Source organism: Bubalus bubalis, chromosome 13 (genome assembly GCF_019923935.1).
Source record: "Bubalus bubalis isolate 160015118507 breed Murrah chromosome 13, NDDB_SH_1, whole genome shotgun sequence".
In the NCBI taxonomy this organism is placed as follows: Eukaryota; Metazoa; Chordata; class Mammalia; order Artiodactyla; family Bovidae; genus Bubalus; species Bubalus bubalis.
The window spans coordinates 57,415,816-57,426,198 of NC_059169.1; the positions used below are offsets into that span (position 1 = coordinate 57,415,816).

Consider the following 10,383-nt stretch of genomic DNA (forward strand, 5'->3'; position numbering starts at 1 on the left):
AGAGTCAGACACAACTGAGTGACTAACACTTTCACTTTTTACTTTTCTCTGAAAAACCTATACACCTATGCTTTGACCTCTGATGGGCAAAATAGATCTCAGAGCTGAGAGGTTGTTCCTGGGTTATAATCCTGAATTCGGCTTGAATAAAATTTTTCATTTCTTTTCTAGATTGATGTTTTTAATTTTTTTTTAATTTTTTTTTAATTGGAGGATAATGCTTTACAACACTGTGATGGCTTCTGCCATACAACAACATTAATCAGCCGTAAGTATATACGTGTTTCCCCTCTGGAACCTCCCTGTCACCCCCTATACCATCCCAGATTGTTGACAATAAGCATACAATCCAATTCAACTGCAATTTTAAAACCTAGCAAGTTTTAATAAGTTTTCTCTAAAATTTAGATGGGACTGCAAAGGACCTAGAGTAACCAAAACCATTTTGGAAAAAAAAAAAAAAAACAACGCTGGAGGACTTGCTCTATCTCACTTCGAGGCTTATTATAAATTTACAGTAATTTGGAGAATGTGGCATTGACATCAAAATGGACAAACAGATCACTGGAACAGACAGAGAGTCCAGAAACCGACTGTACATGTATGTTACAATGACTTTTGACAAAAGCGAAAAAGTAAGTTGGTGGGGGGTGCACTTCTAGGATGACAGGATGAGGACTTCTGCAGAGGGGCTCCCAGTGAAAACTATCTAAGAAACAATTATTTAAAGTCTCCAGAAATGATACTAAGGGCACTGCAGCACATACACTTTTTTGTATAAGTCAACAAAGATATAGTAATAGTGATAGTCTGGTTTTTTAATCACACCCACTCCCTCCCCTCTCCCAGTTCAGTGGCACAGAAACCCCACTCCAGACTTGCGCGGCCCAGAACACAAATCTCGCTCTGCCCCCAGCATGTAGGCTGTTCTCCCAGAGGGCGGGATGCCAGCATTTCTCATCGTGTCCCCAGACACCCGTTGTTGAGACTAAGTTCTGAGCAAGAGTGGCCAGGAGATGAGGCTGCCTCCTCCCATCTGGTTCCCATTGGGACACAGACTCTATCTGTCACAAAGCCACTGGGAGTTCTGAGTCCCTGATCACCCTCGCCCCGGCTCATGAGACAGTTGTTTCCACGTTAAGAAGACCTGAAGCCACTGCACCCACCTCCGCCTCCTGCTCAGTTCCTAAGGTGGGGGTATAACAGATAGAAGCACATCACTGTCCATATACCACTTCCCAGTTCCAGAGCCCTGGCTCAGAGATTTTTCTGGAGGAGGAAACAGGCTATAAACAGATAGCTCCTAGCCTCTTCCCAGAGAAACTGACTTTGTTTGCCAAAGAACATGGAGAAGTTCGCGCGTAATGATGCATTCAAAAACTGGAGATTGTGGTGAGAAATAAGAGGATATTGGTAGATTTGTTGAAGACAGAAGCTAAACTGAAGATTGTTAGTTTGCAGTAGAGAACTTGGGGTGGGAGCGGGGCGCTGGGAGTAGCTCTCCTAGGATAATAACAAATATCAAACACTGATCTCAGGAACTATTTGGTTTAGTCTCTGGAACAACTGATGCCTTAGAGCATTGTTGAAAACAATAGAGCAATTATCCTACAAGTTGTGGAGCTTAACAGCTAGGTGCGATCAGGGGAAAAGACAGCCAAAAAGAAGCCCTGCCAATGCACTGTCATCCAGGGCAGCTGGGCACACTCAAGGCTGCACACCATTGGTTGAGAAGCAACATCAAAGGTTTAACACTCCATGTGTTTGTGTAAAATAGACTTCACTGAAATAAAAGTCACTAAACAAGCAATGGAGAAGGAAATGGCAACCCACTCCAGTATTCTTGCCTGGAGAATCCCATGGACGGAGGAGCCTGGTGGGCTACAGTCCACGGGGTCGCAAAGAGTCAAACATGACTGAGTGACTTCACTTCACTTTCACTTAAGCAATCAAGTAAATGGAAGGGGGGACCAGAACCCAGAATTTCTATCCTAAACTATCTAAAATGTCCAATTTCCAACAAAATGTATGAGACATACAAAGAAACAGAAAAACATGACTTATACATGGTGGGGGGGGCGGTGGTGGGCGGGGGAAGCCGACAACACAAATTGCCCGTGAGAGTGACCAGATGTTGGATTTAACAGTTAATGGAGACTTCAAGTAGTTATAAATACAGTGTGTTCAAATAACTAGTGGAAACCATGGTTTACAAAATAAAGGAAGGTATGCTGACAATGTTACATCAAATAGCTAGTACCAATAAAGAGATACAAACTTTTAAAGAACCAAATAAAAATTCTGGACTTAAAAAGTACAATTGAAATGAAAAATTAACTAGAGAGGACCAAATTCTTGCAGAACAATTTACAAACCTGAAGTTGACAGAGACTTTGCAAGCCAAAGAACAAAGAGGAAAAAAAGAATGAAGAAAAATGAATAGAGCCTCAAGAAATGTGGAATGCCATTAAGTACATCAAGATGCATGTAAGATGATCCTCTACATAGAAAACCCTAAAGACTCCACCAGAAAATTACTAGAACTAATCAATGACTATAGTAAAGTTGCAGGATATAAAATCAACACACAGAAATCACTTGCATTCCTATACACTAATAATGAGAAAACAGAAAGAGAAATTAAGGAAACAATTCCATTCACCATTGCAATGGAAAGAATAAAATACTTAGGAATATATCTACCTAAAGAAACTAAAGACCTATATATAGAAAACTATAAAACACTGGTGAAAGAAATCAAAGAGGACACTAACAGATGGAGAAATATACCATGTTCATGGATTGGAAGAATCAATATAGTGAAAATGAGTATACTACCCAAAGCAATCTATAGATTCAATGCAATCCCTATCAAGCTACCAACAGCATTCTTCACAGAGCTAGAACAAATAATTTCACAATTTGTATGGAAATACAAAAAACCTCGAATAGCCAAAGCGATCTTGAGAAAGAAGAATGGAACTGGAGGAATCAACCTACCTGACTTCAGGCTCTACTACAAAGCCACAGTCATCAAGACAGTATGGTACTGGCACAAAGACAGAAATATAGATCAATGGAACAAAATAGAAAGCCCAGAGATAAATCCACGCACATATGGACACCTTATCTTTGACAAAGGAGGCAAGAATATACAATGGATTAAAGACAATCTCTTTAACAAGTGGTGCTGGGAAATCTGGTCAACCACTTGTAAAAGAATGAAACTAGAACACTTTCTAACACCATACACAAAAATAAACTCAAAATGGATTAAAGATCTAAACGTAAGACCAGAAACTATAAAACTCCTAGAGGAGAACATAGGCAAAACACTCTCTGACATACATCACAGCAGGATCCTCTATGACCCACCTCCCAGAATATTGGAAATAAAAGCAAAAATAAACAAATGGGACCTAATTAACCTTAAAAGCTTCTGCACATCAAAGGAAACTATTAGCAAGGTGAAAAGACAGCCTTCAGAATGGGAGAAGATAATAGCAAATGAAGCAACTGACAAACAACTAATCTCGAGAATATACAAGCAACTCCTCCAGCTCAACTCCAGAAAAATAAATGACCCAATCAAAAAATGGGCCAAAGAACTAAATAGACATTTCTCCAAAGAAGACATACAGATGGCTAACAAACACATGAAAAGATGCTCAACATCACTCATTATCAGAGAAATGCAAATCAAAACCACTATGAGATACCATTTCACACCAGTCAGAGTGGCTGCGATCCAAAAGTCTACAAGTAATAAATGCTGGAGAGGGTGTGGAAAAAAGGGAACCCTCTTACACTGTTGGTGGAAATGCAAACTAGTACAGCCACTATGGAGAACAGTGTGGAGATTCCTTAAAAAACTGGAAATAGAACTGCCTTATGATCCAGCAATCCCACTGCTGGGCATACACACTGAGGAAACCAGAAGGGAAAGAGACACGTGTACCCCAATGTTCATCGCAGCACTGTTTATAATAGCCAGGACATGGAAGCAACCTAGATGTCCATCAGCAGATGAATGGATAAGAAAGCTGTGGTACATATACACAATGGAGTATTACTCAGCCATTAAAAAGAATACATTTGAATCAGTTCTAATGAGGTGGATGAAACTGGAGCCTATTATACAGAGTGAAGTAAGCCAGAAAGAAAAACACCAATACAGTATACTAACGCATATATATGGAATTTAGAAAGATGGTAGCAATAACCCTGTGTACGAGACAGCAAAAGAGACACTGATGTATAGAACAGTCTTATGGACTCTGAGAGAGAGGGAGAGGGCAGGAAGATATGGGAGAATGGCATTGAAACATGTAAAATATCATGTATGAAACAAGTTGCCAGTCCAGGTTCGATGCACGATACTGGATGCTTGGGACTGGTGCACTGGGACGACCCAGAGGGATGGAATGGGGAGGGAGGAGGGAGGAGGGTTCAGGATGGGGAACACATGTATACCTGTGGCAGATTCATTTCGATATTTGGCAAAACTAATACAATTATGTAAAGTTTAAAAATAAAATAAAATTAAAAAATAAATAAAATCAGCAATGACTGGAACCTTATGAATAAAAAAAAAAAGATACATGTAAGAGAAATATCAGAAAAGAAGGAGAAAGAAAACATATGTGAAGATATAATGGTTGAAATCATTCCTAATTTATTGAAAACACTACACATTCAGAAAGCTCCACAAATTCCACAAAGAAATCCACAAAGAGATATGTGACAGTTTGAAAAAAAAGGCTGAAAGGCAAATACAAGGTGAAAATCTTGAGGTTGCAAGAGAAAAAAGACTTTCCATTTGTAAGAAATTCAATAAAGATTAGCAATTGACTTCTCATCAGCAACAGTGGAGGGCAAAAAGCAATGGGATAACATAATCCAAAGGGGGAAAAAAAAAAACCTGTCAATCAAGAATCTGATATAGCAAAGCTATCTTTTAAAAAACAAACAAACAAAAAAGAAGACAAAACAAAGACATTACCCAATAAACAAAAACTTAGGATGGTCGGAGGATATAAATCTTGGCCAGAATAAAAATTTTCAAGTAACTCAAAAAAAAAAAATTGAGAGAGTTTGTTTTTGGCACACACACTATAATTTTTTCACCAAAAGCAGTGACCCCAGAGGGTAATTTGAATTCACATAAATAAACGAGCACTGGTAAATGTCACATAAACCAAGTAGAGAGTGCTTCACCTATTTTAACTAAAAAGTCTCAGTAAAAATGAAGGTTCAGTTCAGTTCAGTCGCTCAGTTGTGTCCAACTCTTTGCGACCCCATGAATCGCAGCACACCAGGCCTCCCTGTCCATCACCAACTCCCGGAGTTCACTCAGACTCACATCCATCAAGTCAGTGATGCCATCCAGCCATCTCATCTTCTGTTGTCCCCTTTCCCTCCTGCCCCCAATCCCTCCCAGCATCAGAGTCTTTTCCAATTAGTCAACTCTTCACACGAGGTGGCCAAAGTACTGGAGTTTCAGCTTTAGCATCATTCCTTCCAAAGAACACCCAGGGCTGATCTCCTTTAGAATGGACTAGTTGGATCTCCTTGCAGTCCAAGGGACTCTCAAGAGTCTTCTCCAACACCACACTTCAAAAGCATCAATTCTTCAGTGCTCAGCTTTCTTCACAGTCCAACTCTCACATCCATACATGGATGTGAGAAAAACACTGGAAAAACCATAGCCTTGACTAGATGGACCTTTGTTGGCAAAGTAATGTCTCTGCTTTTGAATATGCTATCTAGGTTGGTCATAACTTTCCTTCCAAGGAGCAAGCGTCTTTTAATTTCATGGCTGCAGTCACCATCTGCAGTGATTTTGGAGGTAGTGCATCTCAAATGGAAAAGTTACGAAACTAATACATGACACATGAAACAGTGTGCTATTTTTATAAATCCAATGTTAAAGCTTTTGTTGGGCTCAGGGGAGAGGTTATTTCAGGTAACTGAGAATTAGATGTATACTTTGTAATAGAGAGAATACTTTCCTATTCTGAGAATTGTTATGTTTTTAAATGGTTTGAAAAAATAAGACAACCAAGAGTATGCAAGAGAGACCACGTGGGCCTAGAGTCTAAAACATTTATATAGCTCTTTACAGAAACCATTTGCCAACCTCCATTTAAACATTTTAGCTTAAAATATGTATATATACATTTATTCACTTACATAAGGGGGCTTCTCAGATGGCTCAGTGGTAAAGCATATGCCTTCAGTGTAGGAGATATGGGTTTGATTTGTGGATTGGGAAGATTCCCTGGAGAAGGAAATGGCAATCCACTTCAGTATTCTTGCCTGGGAAATCCCATGGACAGAGGAGCCCAGCAGGCTACAGTCCATGGGGTCACAAAAGAGACATGACTTTATGTAATTATAAAATATAGTAAAAATACATCTCTTTTCTCCTCTCTTAAATTATTTGAAAAGCAATTGAAAGAAACAATATGTATTTTTGATCCTGTAACATATAGAAGTGTAATAATTTTGCCAATAACAACATAGATGAGGTGAGTGAGCACAAAGCTAGGTTGACCTAAAACAACATAAGAGTTGTTCTTGAATTCATAAGAATGAATCAAGAGAATCTGAAATGATCAATGGGAAGGTTGATATAACAAAAGCTATAAATATACTTTTAGTCGGCACCAGTGCCACTTGCTCAGTTCTGAGCACCAGACCAGGCAAACTTGGTCCCAAGAGCTGTAAAATGATGGGGTATCAGGGGAGGCCTGAGAATGGGCATTTGCAGCCACTCGAAGGTAAAGTGGACCAGCACACACTCACCCATTCATTCCTGCAGGTCCCTGAATGCCCTGTACCCCTCCTGGGAAGAGACATCTTACATAAACTAGGGGCTACTCTCCACAACGGGAGACAAGCTAGAGTCTGGGGTCCCCATAGACAAAGGGCACAAGATAATGAATGACATTGATAGCTGAGGACAAACCTCCCCAGACAGAGTGAGTCCACCTGCCTGAAGTGAAGCTCCAGGTCTGGGACCAGGGACGGATGGGATGAGCTGTCAGAGAAAGTCCGGTAATAGTCCATCTAAAACCCAGACACACATGACCCAAGAGAAAACAGTACCCTCGCCATCAGGGGGCCTTGTTGGGCACTGACTGCCCCTGTACAAGACCTGATTGGCTAGGGCCTTATTCGACCATTCATTCGGCCTGTAATACCCTGCCTCTTCGCATAAAGAAACCCAGTGGGGAATGCAGGATGGTACAGATTGTTTTGTTGCTGTAAGTCATGCCCAACTCTTTGTGACCCCATAGACTGTAGCCCACCAGGCTCCTCTGTCCATGAAATTTCCCAGGCAAGAATACTGGAATGGGTTGCCATTTCCTTCTCTGGGGGATCTTTCTGACCCAAGGATCGAACCTGAGTCTCCTGGATCTCCTGCATTGGCAGGCAGATTCTTTATCACTGCATCACCAGGGAAGCCCCACAGGACCTCAGGGCAGTAATGAAGCCCCTGAAGAAACACATCCAACAGTCCCTATTCCATACACCCTACTGGCCACTCTCTATCCACCAGGACCTGGTATTCTGTGTTAAGATTTATAAGATGCCTTCTGGGGCTTCCCTGGCAGTCCAGTGGTTAAAACTTTGCCTTCAGATGCAGGGGTTGCAAGTTTGATCCCTGGCCAGGGAACTAAGATCCCAAAATGCCTCTAGAACAAAAAAAATACCTGAAAAAACAGATGCAATATTGTAACAAATTCAATAAAGACTTTAAAGACGATCCACATCCCCACCAAAAAAATCTTTTTTAAAAGCACTTTAAAAAAAAGACACACCTCCTATATTCCATTTGCCCCAAAGTCACACGGAATTTTTGCTTTTGAGTGGCAGGACCCAAAGACTCAACAAAAACAATACTTCCAGACAGTACTGCTCTAAGAATTCAAAAATTCCCTCATCATCTTTGGGGAAACAGCTAAAGGCCTAAAAGATCTACATCTGAAGGAGGGATCACCTCCTCCAAAATGTAGACAACAGTCTGATCACCAGGCCTACTAAGGAAGCTTCGGATAAAAAATACTATAACCACCCCCAAACCACCTAGCCAATAAAGTGTATGCAGTGTCCAAGAAAAGGGTTCAGATATCACAAACCAGGATCACCCACCTGGCAGCATTCTCAACAGAAGGTCAGGGAAGCCCACCTTAGGAGATGGGAGATGCATATGTAGCCTCACCCCTCCTAGAATTAGAAGACTTCTTGGGGGTCTCCTGGGGATGGCAGCACCTGGATCCCCAGCCCTAGTCTAGTAGCTAAGCCTCTACTTGAAATGTTGAATGGAAAGGATGATGATCCTTCTAATGGAAACCAGAATTCAAAGGGGCCTTTCAAGAATTGAAATAGCAATTCCTTCAGGCCCCCGTCCTGGCCCTCCCAGACTGAGCTACTTCAACAGAGATCCAGGAGGCCAGCAGCGGCCAGTTAATGACCACAGGAGATACTTCTTTCCCCAACTGCAGCTTGTCAAGGATAAGGGAGGCTCATCAAAGAACTCACTCCAGGAGGGAAGCCCTATATCATTGGTTAGCAGGGTCACGGTAACTCCTGGCATGAAAGGTATAATCAGTGGGATTGTCGAAACACGCCTGACTCCCTTCTCCACCAAAGCCCCAGATAAGGACCATTCAGATCAGGGGGACATACCCTGGAGAAGACTGACATACTGATCTCATGCTGAGGGCAGCTGGCAATTTCAGGTATCTCTTGGTGCTAGTAAACACATTTTTTGAGTGGATAGAAGAATTCCCCGCTACAATTGAAACAGCAGCTGAAGCAGCTAAGGCAGTAGTAAGAGAGAGAATCCCCAGGTTTGGGCTCCCAGGATCCCTACAACAAATGATGGTCCAGGACTTGAATCTCAAGTGACAAAGGGGATGGCTGGACCTTCCTCTCAGCCCAGAGACCTCAATCAATAGAGAAAATAGATCAAATCAGATCGGGAAACAGGTGTTAGCCAAGCTATGTCAGGAAACTCTGACTGCCCTACTCCACATGCGGTCAGCTCCAGGTTAAGTGCCCTTGAACTTAATGGGAAATGAACTCCCATTTCCATAGCTGGAGAGAAAAGACACCTCAGTCCCCTTGAAATGGAACAACTCAAGTGTGCGCTCCAGTTAGGAGAAACCAGGAAAGCTCTCATGGAATATGGGACCCAGTTGCTGCTTGCACTCACTGACCCAGCCCCAGCCTTCCAGCCAGGAGCCTAGGCGCATCTGAAAATCTGGAAAACCAGCAGCCCGCAAGCCCTGCTCACCCCTAAGTGGAGCAGACGCCACCTGGTGACCTTCACCACCCTCCCTGCTCTGAAGTCGCAGGGGCCACTCCATGGGGACACTATACTCTAGCGAAGAGGCCCCCAAGCCCCAGCCTCCAGAGAAACAAGCTGGGGCCATGGGCCCCTTGACCACTCGCGTGAACCATGCTCTGACCTGGAGCTTCTTTTCCGAAATACCACCAAAATGGGCCAGGGACACTCAGGTGCATCCAGCCCAAAGACCTGGAGTCCTGCCTTTTCAGGAGAATGTGACAGGTAACCACCGGTCTCTTGTTGATATCTGAGCATGTATCTTAAACCATCTCCTTTGTCTCCAAGAGGTTAGACAAATGGGAGTGGAGGGATTCATCACCAGCAAAGCCAATGCACAATTCCAGGAGAATAAAAGCAGAATCTGGGTAATAAAATCAAGTCTGACCTTTTCTTCTTTTCCTCAGTGCTGAGTCTAGTGTCGCTGGCTCACAGGCAGCCATGGACAAAGACCTCGAACCCGGCACTTCAGACCAGGGTTCCTGATGGGTAGTGGCTGCACTTACACCTGGGCTCAGGGCTGTGCGCAAAGAGCCCCGCCCCCTCACTGCTGACCGGGACCCTATAAAGCAGCCCCGCCCACAGCCTACAGGACAGCCTGTGCTCTGGACCAGGAGCTCACACCTCTCTGTTCTCTGATCAGGGAATAAAGCTTTCCTTTGCTTCCGAATCTGACTCAGTCTCGTTCTGTTGACTCAAACAACACCAGGCAGGTGGCCCTCCTTGGGGCCAACTCGGAAGGTTCAGTGACACGTGACTGCTCTTCCCACCTGGCAGCAGAGAGGAAGCACCCTCCCTTCCACTTCTTGGGTGGTGTGAGATGAAGCCACCTAAAACAGAAAATTTAAATAAGTACCAAAGTCTCATAATATAATACCACAAAGTTCCAGGTTGCATTAATAAATTACTCATTATATCAAGAACCAGGTAGATCTCAAACTGAATGAAAAAGACAATCAATAGAGGACAATATCAAGATACCATCGGTAATAGAATTCTCATAGATGTGAAGCGAACATCATAAAAAT

General features: G+C 42.7%; 1 long non-coding RNA gene across 1 annotated transcript; it reads left to right on the forward strand.

The window, feature by feature from the left end:
• The first annotated feature begins 8,163 nt into the window (after positions 1–8,163).
• On the forward strand, positions 8,164–10,022 carry LOC123464850. The gene is made up of 2 exons (XR_006639896.1): positions 8,164–9,580; positions 9,763–10,022. It is a non-coding gene; the product is annotated as an uncharacterized LOC123464850 (long non-coding RNA).
• The last annotated feature ends 361 nt before the right edge of the window (positions 10,023–10,383 follow it).